This window comes from Scyliorhinus canicula, chromosome 20 (genome assembly GCF_902713615.1).
Source record: "Scyliorhinus canicula chromosome 20, sScyCan1.1, whole genome shotgun sequence".
Classification (NCBI taxonomy): domain Eukaryota; kingdom Metazoa; phylum Chordata; class Chondrichthyes; order Carcharhiniformes; family Scyliorhinidae; genus Scyliorhinus; species Scyliorhinus canicula.
Genome location: NC_052165.1, coordinates 46,101,248 through 46,125,249, shown reverse-complemented (window position 1 = coordinate 46,125,249; position 24,002 = coordinate 46,101,248). Strand labels below are relative to the sequence as shown.

The window sequence follows — 24,002 nt, the reverse complement described above, 5'->3', positions numbered from 1 at the left end:
TGACATCACCTTCCTTGCTCCTAGTAACCAATGTAATAACTCCCGCGGAGATCAGGCTCGGCAAAAACACAGGTTTAATTCTCAACAGAAATAAATCCGCAGCGTACAACACTCGGTCCAGGTCTGCACAGTAAGAAGTCTGTGGAGCACTGCAGTGCTCCAAAAGCTAGTGTTTGAAACCAACATGTTGGACTTTAACCTGCTGTTGTAAGACTTCTTACTGTGCTCACCCCAGTCCAACGCCGGCATCTCCACATCATGGTCCAGGTCTGGGTCACAGTATTTAAGCTCCCACTAGCGAGCCCCTATTGGGCGGGCCTCCACCCACTCAGCACCGGGACTGGAAGTTTACGAAGCCCACATGGAGATCAACCGATGATCCCCCGTGTTCTACATGCTCAGTTAGTTAGCTCAGTAATAAATAATGGGAAGAGTAATATCTTCATTCATTCTCATTTGTTTTGCCTCCCAATTTTCTCTCCTACTCTTCCCGTCCTTTCCCAAGAATAGTTCTGATTTATGCCGGGGTGGCAGCTATGGGAGTTGCATATGTGTGTTTGACTCCCCCCCCCCCCCATTGTATGGCAACAGGAATCCAGATTTCTTCCCCTACGAGAGACCCACATCTCATAGAAGCACAGAGTCAGATTTAGGTCATCCCACCTCTGCCAGCTCTTTGAAATTCATCTCCCTCCCACACTATTTCCTAAAAGCACAATAATTATTTTCCTTTTTAGGTATTTATCGGATTCCCTTTTGAAAGTTTGATCACATTGTGAGGGTTCTCATTCCATGATGGGGAAGCTGACAGGCCTCCTGCGTCTCTGCTACTAACTCTCAGTTTTGGAGTGGAAACAAAGTAATTTACATGATTAAATTTTAAGAGTTTGGAACAACATCTATTTCAAAAAGAGTCTGTACCAAAAAGTGTATTGTAAATATTAACTAGATAGAGACAAAATATTTTTTTAGACCTGCTGCATCAATAGGATTCTGTACGTCCCATTTCAAATGCGTGCAAAGCAAAGGGAAATCAGCAGAAATACTATTGGCCAGCACATGGAATTAGCACAAGCCCTTTAATGTGCTAAAAATAGAAGAGCACTAAACTGCCAGAAAGAAATTGGTACAGGGATTGTTTCCTAGTTCAGCTTGTATTCTCTGCCAAGTGAACATCTGCTCAGTTGGCACACACTGGGAGTGGCCCTTAAATCTTAACTAATGTTTCAAAGAGTGGGATGAAAAGGGAGGGTCGGGACAGGATGAGGCCATTCTGATTCCAGAGCATGTTCCACTATTCATTTTGGTCAAAGCTGATGTGTGTGTGAGCTCGAGTGAACTGCCTTGGTTCTGTAGCTCTGAATACCCCAACCAAACAGACATTAACTGGTATAATCCCCATGGAGGGCATGGGATCAGAACCATCCGGTTTCCCGTGACCTCCACAGAATACAAACTTCCCAGGTAACGGGGCTTTCCCTTAACAAGGAGTGCCCTCACTTACATAAACCCCCCGTCATGGGTGCAACCTGCGAACTGGTCCATGGAAATGATGTTACTCTGGATTTGGGAGGGGTGGGAGTGTTATAATGCCATGGAGGTCACGGGATAAACACATCCGGTTTCCCGTGACCTCTACAGAATACAAACTTCCCCAATAACGGTCGGGACTTCCTCCTTAACACAGAGATCCCTCACCTGTTTAAAAACCCCGTCCTGGGTGCAGGTCAGGAAGGAAGCCCTGAGGGGAGTTGTGACTTGTTGTACTGCTAATTAGCCTTTATCAGTATTTCTACTTGCCATTTATGCGTGCTACTTGACACGGATTCTACACTAACCAATCTCGGCTGTGAAATTTTGAATTGACGCCCATCCTCAACATCACCATTGGGAGAGAAATGTCTGGAGTTCCACTCCGCTTTCTGTGAAGAAGCTCCCCCTGGCTCTAATTTTAAGCCTCCTCCCTATTGTTCTGGACTCCCAACACCTATGATAGATAGAGAGAAACTATCACTGTCTTTAATTATCTTAAACAGCTTCAATAGGTCACCTGATTTGGTAAAGGTTTATGAAATTATATACCCCTCACGTGAAAACAAAAGGAGCCTAAGCTGAACTGCTGTTACTGTCAATAAAACACTTATTTCATTTTCAGGTTTCGACCTAATCAACTGCATGGACTATCAAACTGTAAAATATCTATGCATGCTTATTACTTTCCAACTGAAGCATCCAGATGAAATATTGTTGATGAGATTGTGAGAGTTGCAGTATTTTACCTGGAGAACCAGTCACAGGGAATATTCTGGTTTAACTGGGAGAATTCTAATTGGTATGAAGGGATGCACTTCTGCGAGTGACGTTCTGGGTGCAGGTCTGGGTTTTCCTACCTCACATCGAGCAGAGTGGTGGAGGGAGGTGGGAAAAACATGGGATAAATCTGCTCGAGACCTAGACCCAGATTTTCACCATGACGGAGATGCAAGGAATTGGAGCGTTTGAAGGATTGGGGGTGGAGGGGGGAAGGATTGGGGGTGGAGGGGGGAAGGATTGGGGGTGGAGGGGGGAAGGATTGGGGGTGGAGGGGGGAAGGATTGGGGGTGGAGGGGGAAGGATTGGGGTGGGGGAAGGATTGGGGGAGGAGGGGGGAAGGATTGGGGGAGGGGGAAGGATTGGGGGAGGGGGAAGGATTGGGGGAGGAGGGGGGAAGGATTGGGGGTGGAGGGGGGAAGGATTGGGGGTGGAGGGGGAAGGATTGGGGGTGGAGGGGGGAAGGATTGGGGGTGGAGGGGGGAAGGATTGGGGGTGGAGGGGGGAAGGATTGGGGGTGGAGGGGGGAAGGATTGGGGGTGGAGGGGTGGAGGGGGGAAGGATTGGGGGTGGAGGGGGGAAGGAGGAGGGGGGGAGGTGGAGGGGGGGAGGGGGGGAAGGGGGATGGAATTAGAACTGGCATTAATACAGAACATCACATGACAGCAGAGTGGTTGCAACGAGGAAATGTAGCTGTACTAACAGTCGGTGGAGTCAGCTTCATTGGTGGCTCCTCCAAAGATACAGCGCAGGCACAATGTGTGAGGATGGTCTCCTTCTGTACTGTATGGTTCTATGAGTCTTTGTTTCTCTCCACATCATATATTGGATCTAAACAAACAGGAACTTCTAAAGATTCCACAGTCCTGGTTAGTTCAGTCAGTGATGACAGTTAGAGAGACATTTTTGTTCATGCTCATTAATTCCCTCCGAAGTTTTTCCTGAAAATCCTAAATCCGGCCCTCGAACACAACACGGCCTATTTTTGCTGGGGCAGGACTGGAGTCAGGTTGCGGTTCTTGCATGCGTGGTTTATTGAGGCAACTGGCCACTTAAATCATCAGCTGCCTCCATTGAAATGTGATTCAGGTGTGTGGAACCCAGCATATGCATCTTATTCCAGGTAAGAGCAGGTCTGAGATTGAAGGATTCGTTTAGATAGGGCAGCACAGTAGAACAAGCGGCTAGCACTGTGGCTTCACAGCACCAGGGTCCCATGTTCAATTCCCCACTGGGTCACTGTCTGTGCGGAGTCTGCACATTCTCCCCGTGTCTGCATGGGTTTCCTCCGGGTGCTCCGGTTTCCTCCCACAGTCCAAAGATGTGCAGGTTAGGTGGATTGGCCATGATAAATTGCACTTAAAGGCCAAAAATGTTAGGAGGAGTTATTGGGTTAGGGGATAGTGTGGAAGTGAGGGCTTTAGTGGGTCAGTTCAGACTTGATGGACCGAATGGCCTCCTTCTGCACTATGTTCTATGATAGCCAGGGTAAAGTATACTTTTGGATATGGTCCTGGGACACCTTTGTGAAAGGTAACACGCTCTTTGAGATAGGCAAGGCATATATTGGGATTGTTAAAAGTACATAAACTCATTGGGCTTGTCCAAGCTTTCAAGGGCTTTTACTCCGCTGGGCTTTACATTTTTTAATGAGTTGTCAGTTTAAAAGAAAATCAATGCTTGATATTACATTTGGTCTGTTGACATAAGCTTGAGGGTTGTGATTGCAGGATTTGTGCTGCAAGGACTGATTTTACAAATGAACATAATCACAGGGAGGCCTGTTAAGTGAGAAGTTTGATTGACAGATCCAAGTGGTTGCGAAATAGAAATTTCTGTTTTCATTAGGGATTAGTTGAAGAACTTTCCATGCACTGGATGTTTGCTTTTGTCAGTCAGAGTTTTTTTGTTGAAAGTAAAGTTGCCATAGTCCCAGATGACCATAGGTTGCTTTCCCCTTTGAGGGGAAGAGCTGACTTGTCGTGATTTAACTTGAGGATCACCACACCTCAGGCGAGAGGCAAGCTTGAGAAGGCGGGGCCTTCGTGAATAACCTCAGCCGCTAGAGGAATTGATTCCACACTGCTGGCTTTGCTCTGCATCATGAACGTCTAGCCAAGTGAGCTGAGCTGGCCCCCTGTAAAAAGTAAGAGGGTTGTCAATAGACATAGAACTTTATTTTACGTCAGCATGGGTCCTGATGTTTGCTGATGCTGTAGACCAGTTGAGTTGGCATTGGAGGGGGTAAGGGCAAGAGGTCATGTGTGGATGGCATGGGTTGGGATAAATTGGCACTAAGCTGGCAGAGGTACTACAAAGGGCCATGAAGCTGAGTGGATAGCACATGGGGGGTGCAGGGGAGAGCCATGAGGTTTCATGGATTGGGCATGGGGATTGGGTGAGGTGTGAGGGCTGGTGGCAGGGCTGTTTTCTTTGTTTAATCATTTTTCAATTAAATTCAACAAAGTGCTGGTGCTCAGGGGCAGATACTTCCACATCCGGCAGCCTCCACATTCATTCCGGGGGTGGCGGGCCTGGATTCTAATCCAGCCCACCGGGAACTGTGGGCCACCATTTTTGCAGGTCAGGTTCGTAGAGGGAGCTGTTCTCCTGCCTCTGCCTGCCCGACCCAAGAGCAGAAATGTGGGTCCTAATGCCACATCCCCACTACATCCTTGCGCTCTCTCAACCCCACCTGCCACAGCAAGGGGGGGGGGGGGGGGGGGGTAAACGTACCAACCAGCACAACAATAACAAGAATAATTTACATTTACGGAGCATTTTTAGGATAGCAAAATGTCCCAATTTGCTTCAGAGGAGTCTATTGAGGAACTTTGGCACCGAGTCACGTGAAGAGATGCGAGGCCAGATGATCAAAAGCTCAACAAAGAGGGAGGTTTTAAGGAACATCTTCAAGGAGGAGAGTGAGAGGTGGAGAGATTGAAGGAAGGAATTCCAGAGCTTGGGGCCCAAGCAGCTGGAGGCACGGCCAACAATGGTGGACCATCAAAATTTGTAATGTGCAAGGCCAGGTTTGGAGGAGGACAGATATCTCAGAGGGGTGTAGGGTTAGAGGAGATTACGGATAGGGAGGATGGGGGCAACGCCATAGAGTTATTTGAAAACTAGGATGAGAATTTTAAGACCAGGACCCAAGGTAGATCGGCAAGCTCAGGGGTGATGGGTGAATAGGATTTGCTGCCAGTTAAGATTAGGCGAGGGGACATTTCACTCTGTTCAAATTCAAGTTGTAGTTCAACTGGCTGGCTGTCGCAAATTACTCAGTTATATCAGTTTGAGATGGGCAATAAATACTGCCCTTGACAGCGATGCCCACATCCTGAGAATGAATTATAAATTAGAAAAGCATTGTCCGCAGGGACACATCTCCTTTCCTCCTGTTGTCTGCTCTATATAAAGCTTTCCGTATGTTTATTTAACTAGGACTGGAATCCGCTGAAGAAAAAGGCCATTTATGCTTTAGTTCTTCCATCCCATTATCTGTCCTAAGAATAAGCAATGCTAAATATATTCCTGGACTCAAGGGTTTGGGGATTTTTAGATGTGGAAAACAAAGGAATTTGGTTTATAATCTTAACTGAGCAAAGGTTATAAGCTCCATTTTATAAAATATCACATGTATGCAGACTTTGTATCACATCAGATTTGTTTCAAAGTCCAATATAATAATATACTCTAAAGCAAGCTTCATTGACTTGATAATGCTAAACCTCTGCCCAGCTCCATACATAGTGGAGATACTGACAATGGGAGGAGATTTTAATTGCACACCCCACAGGGATAAATTGCTTCCATATGATACGCTTCCATGATCACAGATCTCATTATCTAGTACTTCAGAGAGCAAGGCTTGACAAACAAGAAAAAACAAATGAGCATGCATTTATATAGCACCTATCATGACCTGAAAACATTTAAAAGCACTTTACAGCGAATTAAACGTGTTTGAAATTTAATCACGACTGTCATGTAGGAAACTCACAAAGCAAGATCCCACAAAAACATGGTAATGACTGGATAACCCTTCTTAATTAAGTTGGTTCAGGCATTAATATTGGCCAGGACACTGGGGAGATCTCCACTGTTCTTCTTTTAATAGTGCCATGGGATCTTTCCCATCCAAATGAGGCCTCAGTGCAACAGTACCTCTGACAGTGCAGCACTCATTCAGTACTAGAACTGGGAGTGTCATAGAACATAGAACAGTGCAGCACAGAACAAGCCCTTCGGCCCTCGATGTTGTGCCGAGCATTGTCCGAAACCAAGATCAAATTATCCCACTCCAGTCATTCTGGTGCTCCATGTGCCTATCGAATAACCGCTTGAAAGTTCCGAAAGTGTCCGACTCCACTATCACAGCAGGCAGTCCATTGCACACCCTAACCACTCTCTGACTAAAGAACCTATCTCGGACATCCCTCCTATATCTCCCACCGTGTTGGCCTGGATTCTGTGCTCAAGTATCTGGAGTGAGACTTGAGCCCTTGAATCTTTGACGGGTGAACGTGCCATCCACTAGGCAGATCCTCCAGATTCCAGTGTTGCCTGTTAAGACTTGCGTTGGATTAGGGAAAAGAAACTTAGTTATCTGGTTTGGAAAGGCACACAGGGGCCTGAGGTTGATGTTTGTCCTTGTGCAGTCATTGTAGATGTCAGGGACAAAGACCCCAGCCAATGAAACAGTGACCCATATATGTGCGTGTGTGGGTGGGGGGGGTTCTACCCTGCTGTTTAATTGTTACACCATCCCCCATTCAAGGCCCCTCGAACAGTTCCATTTCAACCCCAGTATAAAAGGAATCGGAGCGAAAATATTCACTCCTTGGAGCCAAGCATGATTTAAATACAATCTTTGCATTAAATTGAATTTGACAAAGACGCAGGATGAACTCAACAGGAATGAGTATTTTTGGCTGGGTTTTCAATGCTTCCTTCTGCTTGAGAGACCACAGGGTTTAAGTATTCATGAACTAGAAGCTGAGGTTCTAATCTTAGGCCCTCTATGCGCATTTCCCCAAGGAACTGGGAAATATAAACCCACACTCGCCTCAATATTTCATGGGTCTGTCTGTCCAAGAAGCACATATCACCCTGTGGTTTGGGAAATAGTTTACTCAGAATTTCTGATGAAAAGGAATGGGATGAGCTTCATGTTTCTGGATCTTCTGTCCCTGCATTAAATGGACAAAGGGAACATTTGCATTTCTAGATCACCTTTCACAGCCTCAGTAGGCCCCAAAACACATTACAGCCAAAAAAAAGTATATTTGAAGAGTAAACAATGTGCACAAGGCCCATAAATAAGAATTTGTAAATAACCCGATCATCTGTTTCTCTGTCATGTTGGTGAAATATTGGGCGCGATTCTCCGCTGCCCACGACGGGTCGGAGGATAGCGGGAGGGCCTCCCGTATTCTCTCTCCCCCCCCTCCCCCCCCCCCCCCCCCCCCCCCCCCCCCCCGCGGCCGCCCCACGACACGAATCGCTGCTCGCCGTTTTTTAAGGCGAACAGCGATTCTCCCCTGGCCGATGGACCAAGTTCCCATGCCTTTACGGCCGTTTTCACGAACGCAAACACACCTGCTCTCACCGTTCATGAAAACGGCCGCAAAGTGCCGTTCCAGACAACCATGGCACCGATTGGCACGGCCGCACCACGTCCGTGCCAAGGGTGGCATGGCTCCGCGATCGGTAGGCACCGATCGTGGGCAGCGGGTCCGAAACCCGCGCACTCTTTGTTCCTCTGCCGCCCCGCAGGATCAGTCCGTGGGGCGGCTGAGGGGCATGACGGCCTGCGCATGCGCGGGTTTGACACATATGCGTGATGTCATCATCCGCGCATGCGTGGGTTGGAGCCGTCTAATCCGCGCACGCGCGGCTGACGTCATCGTGCGTGTCAGCCGCCGTGACCCTTGGCGCGCGGGCTTAGCGACGGTCACTAAGCCCGCGATGGCGTTCTTCACGGGGCTGCGCTGCTAGCCCCGCCCGGGGAGGAGAATCGGGTCCCAGGAGGGGGCACGGAGGCTGCCGTGAAACACGGCCAGTTTCACGGCAGCCTTTACGACTCTCCGCATGTGCGGAGAATCGCGCCCATTGACTGGGACAGTGAGAAGGACTCCTACTCCTGAGTGTAATGCCATTGGACCCTTTACATCCACCAGAAAGGGCAAAGCCATCCAAAAGGCAGAATCTCCCCTGGTCTGGACACCTCCAACTGTGCAGCACTCCCTCGGCCTGGACACCTCCAATGGTGCAGCACTCCCTCGGTCTGGACCCCTCCAATGGTGCTGCACTCCCTCGATCTGGACCCCTCCAATGGTGCAGCCCTCCCTCGGCCTGGACACCTCCAATGGTGCAGCACTCCCTCGATCTCGACCCCTCCAATGGTGCAGCACTCCCTCGGTCTGGACACCTCCAACTGTGCAGCACTCCCTCGGCCTGGACACCTCCAATGGTGCAGCACTCCCTCGATCTGGACCCCTCCAATGGTGCAGCACTCCCTCGGTCTGGACACCTCCAACTGTGCAGCACTCCCTCGGCCTAGACCCCTCCAATGGTGCAGCACTTCCTCGGTCTGCACCCCTCCAATGGTGCAGCACTCCCTCGGTCTGCACCCCTCCAATGGTGCAGCACTCCCTCGGTCTGGACCCCTCCAATGGTGCAGCACTCCCTCGGTCTGCATGTTCTATGTTCTTATGTTCACTCCCTCGATCCAGGCCTCAAGGTGTTGCAGTGCTCCATTGGTCCAGACCCCATGATGATGCGGCACTCTCTCAGTCCGGACCGCTTCAACGGCGTGGCACTCTCTCAGTCCGGACCGCTTCAACGGCGTGGCACTCTCTCAGTCCGGACCGCTTCAACGGCGTGGCACTCTCTCAGTCCGGACCGCTTCAACGGCGTGGCACTCTCTCAGTCCGGACCGCTTCAACGGCGTGGCACTCTCTCAGTCTGACCGCTTCGACAGTGCGGCACTCTCAGTCTGACCGCTTCGACAGTGCGGCACTCTCAGTCTGACCGCTTCGACAGTGCGGCACTCTCAGTCTGACCGCTTCGACAGTGCGGCACTCTCTCAGTCTGACCGCTTCAACAGTGCAGCACTCTCAGTCTGACCGCTTCGACGGTGCGGCACTCTCAGTCTGACCGCTTCGACGGTGCGGCACTCTCTCAGTCTGACCGCTTCGACAGTGCGGCACTCTCAGTCTGACCGCTTCGACAGTGCGGCACTCTCAGTCTGACCGCTTCGACAGTGCGGCACTCTCAGTCTGACCGCTTCGACAGTGCGGCACTCTCAGTCTGACCGCTTCGATAGTGCGGCACTCTCAGTCTGACCGCTTCGACAGTGCGGCACTCTCAGTCTGACCGCTTCGACAGTGCGGCACTCTCAGTCTGACCGCTTCGACGGTGCGGCTCTCTCAGTCTGACCGCTTCGACGGTGCGGCACTCTCAGTCTGACCGCTTCGACAGTGCGGCACTCTCAGTCTGACCGCTTCGACAGTGCGGCACTCTCAGTCTGACCGCTTCGACAGTGCGGCACTCTCAGTCTGACCGCTTCGACAGTGCGGCACTCTCAGTCTGACCGCTTCGACAGTGCGGCACTCTCAGTCTGACCGCTTCGACAGTGCGGCACTCTCAGTCTGACCGCTTCGACGGTGCGGCACTCTCAGTCTGACCGCTTCGACGGTGCGGCACTCTCAGTCTGACCGCTTCGACAGTGCGGCACTCTCAGTCTGACCGCTTCGACAGTGCGGCACTCTCTCAGTCTGACCGCTTCGACAGTGCGGCACTCTCAGTCTGACCGCTTCGACAGTGCGGCACTCTCAGTCTGACCGCTTCGACAGTGCGGCACTCTCAGTCTGACCGCTTCGATGGTGCGGCACTCTCAGTCTGACCGCTTCGACAGTGCGGCACTCTCAGTCTGACCGCTTCGACAGTGCGGCACTCTCAGTCTGACCGCTTCGACAGTGCGGCACTCTCAGTCTGACCGCTTCGACAGTGCGGCACTCTCAGTCTGACCGCTTCGACAGTGCGGCACTCTCAGTCTGACCGCTTCGACAGTGCGGCACTCTCAGTCTGACCGCTTCGACAGTGCGGCACTCTCTCAGTCTGACCGCTTCGACAGTGCGGCACTCTCAGTCTGACCGCTTCGACAGTGCGGCACTCTCTCAGTCTGACCGCTTCGACAGTGCGGCACTCTCAGTCTGACCGCTTCGACAGTGCGGCACTCTCAGTCTGACCGCTTCGACAGTGCGGCACGCTCAGTCTGACCGCTTCGACAGTGCGGCACTCTCTCAGTCTGACCGCTTCGACAGTGCGGCACTCTCAGTCTGACCGCTTCGACAGTGCGGCACTCTCAGTCTGACCGCTTCGACAGTGCGATGCTCTCAGTCTGACCGCTTCGACAGTGCGGCACTCTCAGTCTGACCGCTTCGACAGTGCTGCACTCAGTCTGGCCGCTTCGACAGTGCGGCACTCTCAGTCTGACCGCTTCGACAGTGCGGCACTCTCTCAGTCTGACCGCTTCGACAGTGCGGCCCTCTCAGTCTGGCCGCTTCGACAGTGCGGCACTCTCAGTCTGACCGCTTCGACAGTGCGGCACTCTCAGTCTGACCGCTTCGACAGTGCGGCACTCTCAGTCTGGCCGCTTCGACAGTGCGGCACTCTCAGTCTGACCGCTTCGACAGTGCGGCACTCTCAGTCTGACGGCTTCGACAGTGCGGCACTCTCAGTCTGACCGCTTCGACAGTGCGGCACTCTCAGTCTGACCGCTTCGACAGTGCGGCACTCTCAGTCTGACCGCTTCGACAGTGCGGCACTCTCAGTCTGACCGCTTCGACAGTGCGGCACTCTCAGTCTGACCGCTTCGACGGTGCGATGCTCTCAGTCTGACCGCTTCGACAGTGCGGCACTCTCAGTCTGACCGCTTCGACAGTGCGGCACTCTCAGTCTGACCGCTTCGACAGTGCGGCACTCTCAGTCTGACCGCTTCGACAGTGCGGCACTCTCAGTCTGACCGCTTCGACAGTGCGGCACTCTCAGTCTGACCGCTTCGACAGTGCGGCACTCTCAGTCTGACCGCTTCGACAGTGCGGCACTCTCAGTCTGACCGCTTGGACAGTGCGGCACTCTCAGTCTGACCGCTTCGACAGTGCGGCACTCTCAGTCTGACCGCTTCGATGGTGCGGCACTCTCAGTCTGACCGCTTCGACAGTGCGGCACTCTCTCAGTCTGACCGCTTCGACAGTGCGGCACTCTCAGTCTGACCGCTTCGACAGTGCGGCACTCTCAGTCTGACCGCTTCGACAGTGCGGCACTCTCAGTCTGACCGCTTCGACAGTGCGGCACTCTCAGTCTGACCGCTTCGACAGTGCGGCACTCTCAGTCTGACCGCTTCGACAGTGCGGCACTCTCAGTCTGACCGCTTCGACAGTGCGGCACTCTCAGTCTGACCGCTTCGACAGTGCGGCACTCTCAGTCTGACCGCTTCGACAGTGCGGCACTCTCAGTCTGACCGCTTCGACAGTGCGGCACTCTCAGTCTGACCGCTTCGACAGTGCGGCACTCTCAGTCTGGCCGCTTCGACAGTGCGGCACTCTCAGTCTGACCGCTTCGACAGTGCGGCACTCTCAGTCTGACCGCTTCGACAGTGCGGCACTCTCAGTCTGACCGCTTCGACAGTGCGATGCTCTCAGTCTGACCGCTTCGACAGTGCGGCACTCTCAGTCTGACCGCTTCGACAGTGCGGCACTCTCAGTCTGACCGCTTCGACAGTGCGGCACTCTCAGTCTGACCGCTTCGACGGTGCAGCACTCTTTCTATCCAGACCACTTCGACGGTGCGGCACTCTCAGTCTGACCGCTTCGACAGTGCGGCACTCTCAGTCTGACCGCTTCGACAGTGCGGCACTCTCAGTCTGACCGCTTCGACAGTGCGGCACTCTCAGTCTGACCGCTTCGACAGTGCGGCACTCTCAGTCTGACCGCTTCGACAGTGCGGCACTCTCAGTCTGACCGCTTCGACAGTGCGGCACTCTCAGTCTGACCGCTTCGACGGTGCAGCACTCTTTCTATCCAGACCACTTCGACGGTGCGGCGCTCTCAATCCGACCCGTTTGACAGTGCAGCGCTCTCTGTCCGGACCGCTTCGACTGTGCGCCGCTTTCAGTCCGACCGCTTCGACAGTGCATTCTTTCAGGCCGGACCACTCAGACGGTGCGGCGCTCTCTGTCCGGACTGCTTTGATGGTGCGGCACTCTTTCTATTCGGACCGCTTCGTTGGTACGGCACTTTCTCAGCCCAGACCACTTCGATGGCTGGGCGCTCTCTCAGTTTGGACTGCTTCGACGTCGCAGTGCTCTCTCAGTCCGGACCGCTTTGACAGTGTGGCGCTCTCTCAGTCCGGACCGCTTCGACTTTGCGGCACTCTCTCAATGCGGACCGCTTCGTCCGCATGGCACTCTCTCAATGCGGACCGCTTTGACGTGTGGCGCTCCCTCAGTGCGGACCGCTTCGACTTTGCGGCACTCTCTCAATGCGGACCGCTTCGTCCGCACGGCACTCTCTCAATGCGGACCGCTTTGACGTGTGGCGCTCCCTCAGTGCGGACCGCTTCGACTTTGCGGAACTCTCTCAGTCCGGACCACTTCGACGGTGCGGCGCTCTCTCGGCCTAGACCACTTCGACGGTGCGGCACTCTCTCGGTCTAGACCACATCGACAGTGCGGTGCTCTCTCGGTCCGGAACGTTTCGACGGTGCAGCACTCTCTCAGTCCAGACCACTTCGATGGCTGGGTGCTCTCTCAGTTTGGACTGCTTCAACGGCGCAGCGCTTTCTCAGTCCGGACCGATTTGAAATTGCAACGTTGTCTCAGTCCAGATCACTTCGACGGTGCGGCGCTCTCTCAGTCCGGACCCCTCCGATTGTCTGGTACTCCCTTGGTACAGACCACTCCGATGGTGCGGCACTCCCTTGGTAATGCCTTGGGAATTGTCAGCCAGGAGTATGGGCTTAAGTCTCCAGAGCGGATCTTGAACTCATGACCTGCTGCTCAGATGAAAAGAAGAGAATCTATGTAGCTGTCCTCTGCATGTTTCAGAAGCAATGGGCTGGATTCCAAAATGGCGTCATTTAGTCAAAGCAGCTGATGTAACACTCAACTTGCAAATTTGGACTTCACAACTAACTGTACACATTTGCGTTGCTGCTCACTGCTGACCAAAGAACAGGCATTCGGCTACAAAAGAGGCTCAGCACTAAAGTCACGAAGCCCACCAGGCACTTGATTTGCAGGTAAGGTAAATTAGAGCAACGTCTGCTCTTTCCAAGTGTCTGGAAGTAATGTGGACTGTTTCTGAGGTGTTGTGGTGAGTTCCTCGATTTGACAGGAACTCTTGCTGCATCCTCATAGGGAGAGCAGAGGAGTGGGTGACCCTCTCACACAGAGACAGCAGCAGGTTTGGGAAGAGCAGTGGTGGTGTGACTGCGTCTGCAGCACAATAGGGAAAAGGTGCACAGAGGGCAAACTCTGCATGGTGCCCTCTGCCAGGCTTGAGCCAGCTTCCTCCATGCTCCCCGACAGTGACTGCAGGCTGTGGCGAACGTCCTTTCCATTGCGCGTCACATCGTCCTGCAAGAAATAGGGCAGAATATCGCTGATTGAGCTGCACTGTCTTCCGATAATGTGCCTGCCACATTTTGGATTAAGTCCCTGCTACGTTGTATGCTTGACTGAGAGCCGAGACATCCATTCCTCTTGTTCAAGTATGTGAGCCCCAGGAAGATCATTTCTTGATTGACAGCTCTGGCTCTTTGATCTTTGCCATCAATTTCACAATGCTTATTTACTTGCCATTAAGTGTTTTCAAGGGCTTGGAGTGATTGGTACTTTACTGGGGTTGGAAGATTGACTTTTTTTTCCATAGTGAAATTACTTTTCTCTAGCATTGTGGAAAGTAATGAATGAATGACTTTTATTTAAAGTTTATACATCCTACTGTCACTGCAGGGTTCAGTAGTTCTATATACAGTGTATAATGGGTGTGGAAGTGTCATAGCTTGGCATAGGGGGCATGACAAGCATGGGGATGGATGGAGGGGCTATGGGTGGAATTATTCTCATGTCAAGGTGACCCCATGACCCCTCATTCCCCCATTGCCCTTTATGTCTCTGTGGGAAAATGAGGAGTCATGGGGTGGGTGGATGAGTTACTTTACCTAGTTATTGGATCACGAGGAGCACCTTTTGAACTCAAACCTATGACCTCTATCACCGAGGACAAAGGTAGTAGAACACCACCACCAGCAAATGCCCTCTAAGCCGCACACTATCCTGACTTGCAAATATATCACTGTTCTTCCCTTACAGTGTTTCAAACTCCTGGAAATCTCTCTCTAACAGCAGTGTAGGTGTACCTACACCACATGGACTGCAGGAGTTCAAAAGGCAACGCTCTCATCAGCGGCAACTAAGGATGGGCAAAAAAATCTTGGCTGAGCCCGTGATGCCAACATCCCATGAACTAATAAAAAAATAATCGAGTTCGTTAGATTGTTATTATTTTTAATGTAACTGACTATAAGTTAAAGTGTCATTATTATAATTCATGTTCTTCGATTTTGTGTGGTAAAATTCTTTTGCTTCAGCCATGAACCATGTGAGGTCATTCTTTTCATAAATACCTGGGTTTTTGGATTGTGAATCAAATTAAAATGTTACTTGTCTCTACCGAGATCATAACCACAACAACAATGTGCTCACGTTGCTAAAGTTCAGTTAATAATGTTCTTTAAACTGCATTTTGATTGGGAGTGACATCTGGACAAGATGTCCAGGAGCATTTCCTGCCCTATTTACAAGACATGCGTGCTCTTTATTTTTCATTATTTGAAAGTAAAAGGTTTTGCTCAATGGTAAACTATCATTGGATGGCGGGTTCATTAATCTGTGCCACCTTCTTGAGGGATGGAGAGGTGTGGGGGGGAGGGGGGGGGTGGTGGAGGATGAGGTTGAGAGAGCTGATGGAGGTGACTCTGCTCAAATAGAGATCCACATTATTATTATTACAGTCACAAGTGTTATTTCCAATCAATGTCCCTGCAGTGTGCTTCCTCCCAAAGCAGTCAATTAACTGTACAGGTTGTGTAGTTTAACTTAGAGCCATTATTCACAATTCCACCGCTTCTAGCACCAAATCAGACCAGACAGCCCAAAGAATCAATGCTAGTGTTTATGCTCAAAGTGAACCTTCCCCCATCCGTTTTCCTTTCACTCTAACACCGTATCTTCTATTCCCCTCTTCCTCTTATGGTTATCCAGCTTCCCTTTAAAAGTTCACCTCAACTGTTCCTGTGACAGCCAGTCCCACCTTCTAACTGCACTCTGGGTAATTCATTGAGACCGCAAGACTTTTGTAAACCAGGGGCGAGATTCTCCGATCCCCCGGGAGGTCGGAGAATTGCCCAGGGCCGGCGTCAATCCCACCCCCGGCGTGCCCCGAATTCTCCGCCCCCCGAGATTTGGCGGGGGCGGGGATCGTGCAGCACCGGTCAGCGGGCCCCCCGCGCCAGTCGGCGGGCCCTCGTGCCGATTCTCCGGCCCGCGATGGGTCGAAGTCCCGCCGCTGACAGACCTCTCCCGCCGGCGTGGTTTAAACCACCTACCTGACCGGCGGGATTGGCGGTGGAGGGCGGGTTCTGGGGTCCTGTGGGGCGCGGGGTGATCGGACCCCGCGGGGTTCCCCCACGGTGGCCTGGCCCGCAATCGGGGCCCACCGATCTGCGGGCGTGCCTGTGCCGTGGGGGCACTCTTTTTCTTTCGCCTTCGCCATGGTCTTCAACATGGCGGAGGTGGAAGAGACTCCCTTCCCTGCGCGTGCGCCGTTATGACGTCAGCAGCCGCTGACGCTCCGGCGCATGCGCGGACTTTCGCCAGCTGGCGAAGTCCTTTCGGCCCCGGCTGGCATGGCACCAAAGGCCGTTCACGCCAGCTGGCAGAGTGGGAACCAATCCGGCGCGGGCCTAGCCCCTCAATGTGAGGGCTTGGCCCCTAAAGGTGCGGAGAATTCGCGGACTTACGCTGGCTGGCGAAGGCCTTTCGGCCAGCCGTGGCGCCGGTCGGCAGGGCGCCAAAGGCCATTCGCACCGGTCAGCGGAGCGAGAGCCACTCCGGCACGGGCCTAGCCCCTAAAGGTGCGGTGAATTCCGCACTTTTGGAGATGCCCAATGCCGGAGTGGTTCTCGCCACTCCGATACGCCGGGACCTCCTGCCTCGCTGGGTAGGGGAGAATCCCGGTACAGGTTCAAAAGCAGCTTCTTCCCCACTGTTACCAGACTTCTGAATGACCCCCCTATGGATTGAACTGATCTCTTCACACATCTTCTCTACTGAGTAGAACTACACTCCATATGCTTCACCTGATGCCCATGTCTATGTATTTACATTGTGTATTTATGTCCTATATTTTTTCCTGTATGCAATGATCTTCCTGGACTGAACTCAGAACAATACTTTTCACTGTACCTTGGCACACATGACAATAAATCAAATTAAATCAAATCAAATCAAACCAGTGCAGTCCCTGAAGTGTAGGTAAGCCCACAGTGTTGTTAGGGAGTTGCAGGATTTTGACCCAATGACAGTGAAGGAATGGTGATGTAGTTTGAAGTCAGGATGGAATGTGGCTTTGTGGAGAATTTCCAAATGATGTTTTTTTTTAAATTCATTTACTGGAAGTGGACATCATTGGCTGGGCAAGCATTTATTGCCCAAACCAAAATGTTCCCAGGTATCTGCTACCCTTGCCCCCCTAGACAATAGTGATTATGGGATTGGAAGGTGCTGCCTGAGGAACTTTATTGAGTTCCTTGTAGATGGTACAGAGGCTACCACAGTTCTTTAGTGGTGGAGGAAGTGAATATTTGCAGAAGGGGTAGCAATAAAGCAGGCTGCTTTGACCTATCTGGTGTTGAGCTTCTTCAGTGTTGATGGAGCTGCACTCATCCAGGCAAGTGGAGAGCATTCGATCACTCCGGACTTCTGCATGACCTTGGAGAGTCAGGAGATGAGTTACACACCACATAATGTCTAGCCTCTGACGTGCTGTGGTAGTCACAGTATTTATATGGCTCGTACAATTCAGTTTCTGGTCAATGGTAACCCCCAGGATTTCTTTCAATCAATTATCTGCACTCCACTTTTTTTCTACACCCACTAGACATTCATCCTAAAACTATCAAGTCAGATACTTATCAAAACTTGGCATTTAACGATTTAGTCTGGTTACTCTGTCAATAATTTGTACGCGGGCTGAGATTTGTTGGGTCTTCCGTTTACTTCCAGCAAGGTTGTCCCTGGAGATTGCCTCCAACCATCCTAAGGTTACAAACTCCCTGTCCAACACATGCTCTCATCTGTCATTAGTACAGACACTTTGGGATACAAATATCCTTGTTCTAATATTCTTTACTGTGGACATGTCAACATGTCAGGCCTGGACACTTTGCCCGAATAGGAGGGGACAACATCACAGAGGCAGTAGCCAACAATGAAACACCCAAGAGCTGGGCTTCAGCACTCGGGATATCCCCAGTGACCAGAGGGTGGGTGTGGGATTGGGGACGGAACCCGGACCCGGTCCAAGTAATGTTCCAGCAGGAGTCTGGGGTCCAGGGTCCGGGGTGTAGTGCCGGGGGCCCCGACTGTGGCCGGGGTGGCGTGTGCAGGGTGGGGTCCCTCAGCACACCCAGCTCATCGGATGGCACACTGAGAGAAGGCGGGGAATGTGAGGGGGGGGAGGGGCGCTCGAGGGCCCTGGGCTGGAAGCCATAAATGACTGACGGACTCTCACCCTCTCCAACGTGTTACAGATACCACATTATGGAAGGTGTCATAGACCCCTCCGCAGCTGCTGCCGCCTCATCCAGTGTCTGGTCGCCTGGACTGTGACCAGCACCATGAGGGCAGCCCATGTGTCGGGGCCCACCCCTCACCCTGAGGACCTGGCAGCCGATCAGACCTTGGAGAGACACAGAGGGGAAGGCCAGCAACGGCCCAAGGTGCACAAGGTTTGAGGAGATGCCGGACAGCATGTGCCGCAGGAGGCTCTGCCTGAACAAGGGGACAGTGCGGCACCTGTGCCAGGTCCTTGCAGACTTGGCACCATGTGGAGGAGGATACCCGCTCCCGGTGGTTGTCAAGGTCACCGCAGCCCTGAACCTCTGTGCTTTGGGCTGGAGGCACCCAGTCACCTAATGGGTAACACTCACCTCGCTGTGCCACCCTGTTCTGCCTGCGTACCCTGAGACACGCTGTTGTCAGGAGGGGGGCAGCCAGGAGCGCTGGAGACCATCGCCGAGCCCCTGTTGGAAGGCTCCGGGTCAGCCTCCAAGACAGTGAACTTGGGGCCCTGGGGGCTACCTTGGGATGGAGGGGCAGCTGGAGTGGGTTGCAGGGACCCCTGCATCATCTGGCTCTGCCAGCTCTGCCAGCTCCCCGTTGTCTGCACCATGATATTGATGCCCTCAGTGATGTCCCTCTATGACTGGGCCACGCTCTGGCCACCTGAGACTGGGACATGCTTCACAGCACGTTGGCAAGGTCCACATGCGCCTGGGACACTCAGTCATGGCCATCACTGACTGAGCAATGCATGCGACACCACCACTCACGGCTCCGATGCTGTGCTGCAGACTTTCCACTGCCATCGATCAGTGTTGGCCTCAGTGCCACATATTGTCGGCACCATCTCCAGCACCAGTAGCTTTTGGGACTCCTCCAATTGGCTCTGGACCCACTGAAGTGTTGCTGACATCCCCTCCTGAATCTCACAGCCGCACCCTGACGTCTGCATCAGCTCCGGGATAACCTTGTCCAAAGGCTCGGCATCTGACTGGGATCCAGCTGGGTCCTGGGATCCAGCAGGCCTCCGACTGCTGTCTCCACGAGATGTTCCTGCCTCACCAAAATCTGCCCCAGAAGCATGTCCATGAAAGTTGCCCACCTACCATGGTGTGTGTCTCTGCGCTGGTGAAAGGTGGGGATGAAAGCAGTGACACCTCGGTGCTGGCACGCTCGGAGCTGTCCAACCAAAGAGTTCCCTTGGAAGGCGGTCGGGGGTGGGGGAAGGCCGCCCCGGATGGAGATTCTGTGGGAAAATAGACATGTGATCAGTGAGAGGGGAGGATCATTATGTCAACTCACCTGTGACGGGTCATCTAGGTGGTGGATCCTCACCTCTGCAGTGCAGGCCAACCTCTACCCTCGGTCATCCCCATAATCTCCGGGGCCTGTTCCTCATTGGGGATGACGACCCCATCACCCATCTGGGCTCTTCCCCACCAACGTCTTAGCCAACGTCTCCTGTGGGGGACAAAGAGAAATAAATTGTGAGCCGCAGGCTTTCTGCATGGGGAGGGGTCTATTGCACCATGGCAGGCGACAGGCGTGGGAACCGCTGCTCAGCATAGGTGGGTTGTGCTGGGAGGTGCCAGGTTGAACCGGGGCACATGCACAGTATTATGTTGGAGGCGGGGTGGGTGGGTGGGGGGCGTTGCCAGCCACTGGCCTGTTGGGGGGAGGTCCAGGGCTGGCATGTGGAACCAGTGCCAGGTGTGAAAAATAGGGACAGAGAGGGAGAGGGTGTGATCTAACGGGAACAACACTAAGTGCAGTAGCCAGTGCAACATGCCAGGTGCTTACCGAACCCTCATTTTCCCTCTCTCAGACCCACTTTTTTTCTCCCACACCCTGTCCATCTTTTTATCTCTTCTTTTTTTCTCTCTCTGTCCCTCTTTTTTCTCTCTGTCTCTTTCTCTCTGACCCTCTTTCTCTCTCTCTCTGTCCCTCTCTCCTTGACCGAGATTTTCTGCTCCCACCAACAGCAACTCCCTCACCTTGGCTTCCCAGGTGGCTAAGGGTCCAAACTATGGCAAACCCGTTGACAGCTGGTCCCGCCGCCGGCCAATGGTGGGTCACCTCCACTGCCGTAAAACACGTTGGGGGGGGGGGGGGGGGGTGCTGTATGACAAACACTACTCTCTGTCTCATAGAAGGTTATCATAGAATATACAGTGCAGAAGGAGGCCATTCGGCCCATCGAGTCTGCACCGGCTCTTGGAAAGAGCCCCCTACCCAAGGTCAACTCCTCCACCCTATCCCCATAACCCAGTAACCCCACCCAACACTAAGGGCAATTTAGCATGGCCAATCCACCTAACCTGCACATCTTTGGACTGTGGGAGGAAACCCACGCACACACAGGGAGGATGTGCAGACTCCGCACAGACAGTGACCCAAGTCGGAATCGAACCTGGGACCCTGGAGCTGTGAAGCAATTATGCTAACCACTATGCTACCATGCTGCCCTTGAAAAATCAGTTCAAGGGGGCATCTGGATTTGAACCAGGGACCTTTTGATCTGCAGTCAAATGCTCTACCACTGAGCTATACCCCCAACCCTCTCTGTGTGTGTCTCTCTCTCTGTCTCCCTCTCTCTCTGTCTCTCTCTCTCTCTGTGTCTGTCTCTTATTCTCCCTCTCTCTCTGTCTCTCTCTCTCTGTCTCTCTCCCTCTGTCTCTCTCTCGCTCTCTGTGTCACTCGTTCTGTGTCTGTCCTACTCTGTCTCACTCACTCGCTGACTCTGTCTCACTCACTCACTCTCTCATTCACTCACTCACTCACTCTGCCTCATTCACTAACTCACTCTGCCTCATTCACTCACTCACTCTGCCTCATTCACTAACTCACTCTGCCTCATTCACTCACTCACTCTGCCTCATTCACTCACTCACTGCCTCATTCACTCACTCTCTGCCTCATTCACTCACTCATTCTATCTCACTCACTCTCTCACATTCACTCACTCACTCTGCCTCATTCACTCACTCACTCTGTCCCACTCACTCGCTCATTCAGTCTCACTCAGATTGGCTACACCAGAATTTCAAATCACTGTAAATATGGCCCTTCAGTTAACGAGAGTTACAGTTCTTTTTGTCCACACCCAGAATTTAAATCAAATTCTGCTGAAAGTAAGTATCTTGCACTCCAGCTTGATCTAAAACTCTCCAAGTAAACTTCTTGAACCAATAAACACCCCTAGAAACCTAGCCACCCCTGTGATTAACATGTTGACTGCTTTGCTTTCTACCGTTCATCTCCCAGGCAACCTGGTCCCATGATCGTTTATTGGAATCTGTGTTGCTATTTTACCAGGAATCAGATCCTAGTTTTTAAAGGGACCGCCCCGAAACCAATGGGCCATGACAATATGTGAACAAATGTTTTTATAAGAGATGAAATGTAGGGTGTCCCTTTTAATTTCACAGTGAAATTTTTCAAGGCTGGAAAAGCTTGCGTAGGGGGAGTATGGGAGGGGAGAATGATTGGAATGGGGGGGGGAGTAAGACAGACATGAGTTCCAGCATTGCAGTGGATCAGGAATGTACCCTGTGTACTGATCTCTGTATGTCATAATACATGATCAGACTATGTAAAACTAGTAAAGGCAATTGAACACTAGATGGCCACACTATCAGGACCTATATCAATGTTTTCCCGCTCTTTCTCACTGGAGTGTGTGTCAAGATTGCAGAGAGGACAGAAATAGCAAAGCTAGAGAGAAGAAGTTATTAGTTATCAGAATATTGTATCATATAATTTAATTAGTTAATTCTACAGTTGTTTTACTAGTTCAGTATTAAGTCAAAAAAACTCTTGAGATTATTTTATATTACTCAATAAATTAGTTTATCATTACTAGAAGACTATGGCTATATTTCAACAACTCAGCTAGATTAAAAGAGTAATATATATATTACACATCGTAATATAACACCTCCCAGCTACACGTTTATCTCAGACGATATTTTAAAAACTCAGTGGCACAGTAGTTAGCACTGCTGCCTCACAGTGCCAGGCTCCCGGGTTCGATTCTGGACTTGGGTGACTGTCTGTGTGGAGTTTGCAAGTTCTCCCCATGTCTGCATGGGTTACGTCCGGGTGCTCCAGTTTCCTCCTACAGTCCAAAGATGTGCAGGTTAGGTGGGGTTGCAGTGATAGGGCAGGTGTATGGGCCTAGGTAAAGTGCTCTTGCACACGGACGGTGCAGTCTCGATGGGCCGAAGTGCCTCCTTCTGGTCTGGAGGAATTCTATGAATTGGAGATCTATAGCAGCCCATGTAGGGCCCATTATGTGCATATGGGACAAACACCTATTTCAAGCCTCTTATCCTGCTTTGTGAGCATACTTGTTCATCCACAATATATGATGTTTAAGTGGCAATTTTGTGTCAGTAAGGATGTGCACGACTTCATCGAATGTCTAGGCTTGTTACAAATCAAATTCGTGAAAATTGGATAATCCTTTCAAAAATATATAATGGTGAAAACTCTGGTCAGATCACTGCCTCATTTTTTTTCTTTGTCTGTTATGTTATTAAATGAGTACAAAGAAGAAAATTGAGATGAGGTTTTTGTCCCAAGAAAACTTTGAGTGGAGTTTTTTTTCAAATGGAGCTGTCTTATTGAATCTTCTTGTCACGCTAACTCTCATTTGCAAAGCAATTGTGATCTCGCCCACGCAGCTTTCAATAGAAATCATTTTCTTTATTCCCCCTTAGGTCTGAAGCAGCTGATCATCTAGGCCTGAAATACTGAAATTCAGAGGAAGCAAAAATTCTCCTTTCCAGCAACCCCAGCAAAGGATGTCTCACGCAGAAAACTAGAATCAGTTCAGCTGCCAGAATTCTGAATTGCAGGCTCCAGGTATGTGAGGCTCTACACCAGGGGTGGGCAAACTACGGCCCGCGGGCCGCATGCGGCCCGCCAAAGGTCTTTATGCGGCCCACCAAGATCAAGTCATTAAAAAAAAAGATTTTTTTTAAAAAATTTTATTTTTATTTTAAGGTTAATGGGGAGGCTGTTGGGTTACTGGTATAGGGTGGATACGTTGACTTGAGTAGGGTGATCATTTCTCGGCACAACATGTGTTTCATGTGAAGTTTCTACTTTAAAATATTAATTAATAAAAATTAATTGCTTTTTTTTCTTAAAGTCCTCGCCGTTTCCTCTTTGCCTTATTAATTTTTATTCCAAGTTTCAACATTTTACATTTTACAAAATAAATATACCCAATATATAAAACCTCCCACCCATTAGAATGCTTTATTCATATTCAGTTTGTGTGGGCATCAGCTGCCAAGGATAGAATTTAATGCCCCAACAACCCTCCCCTCCCCCAAACGCACCAAGAAAGGTGTGGGGCCCAAGGAAAGATGTCCTTGGCGCCTTTCATAACCTCAGGCCAACACAGAGCACCTACAGCCAATAAAGTACTTGCTGAAGTGTTGTCGTTTTTGTCATATAGAAAAACATGGCAGCCAATTTTCACAAAGAAATCTTGCACAAATAGCAAAATACGATAATCGTTTGGATGACATTGATTAATTAAACCAGTATGTAATATATAAACGCGGGAAGAACTCTGAACTTCCTCAGTATAGCGCTGTGGCACCTTTGCACCTACCTGAGAGGGCAGACAGAGCATCACAATAATATCTTACTGGCACATTGCTACATTTGGCAGAATTTAGTGGCTGCAATGTGGTTCCGACCCTTTAGAGAACCAGTTGAAGCTTCATGTAGCCTTTTCCCGGGAGGCCCAATGCTATTGCATAGT

At 51.1% G+C, this 24,002-nt stretch overlaps 1 protein-coding gene and 1 non-coding gene across 2 annotated transcripts in view; one reads left to right on the top strand and one right to left on the bottom strand.

Annotated features, from left to right (window-relative positions):
* The window catches only part of syt1a (synaptotagmin Ia), a 622,829-nt gene that overhangs the window by 380,904 nt on the left and 217,923 nt on the right, over window positions 1–24,002 (top strand).
* Window positions 20,706–20,777, bottom strand: trnac-gca. The gene has a single exon. It is a non-coding gene; the product is annotated as a tRNA-Cys (tRNA).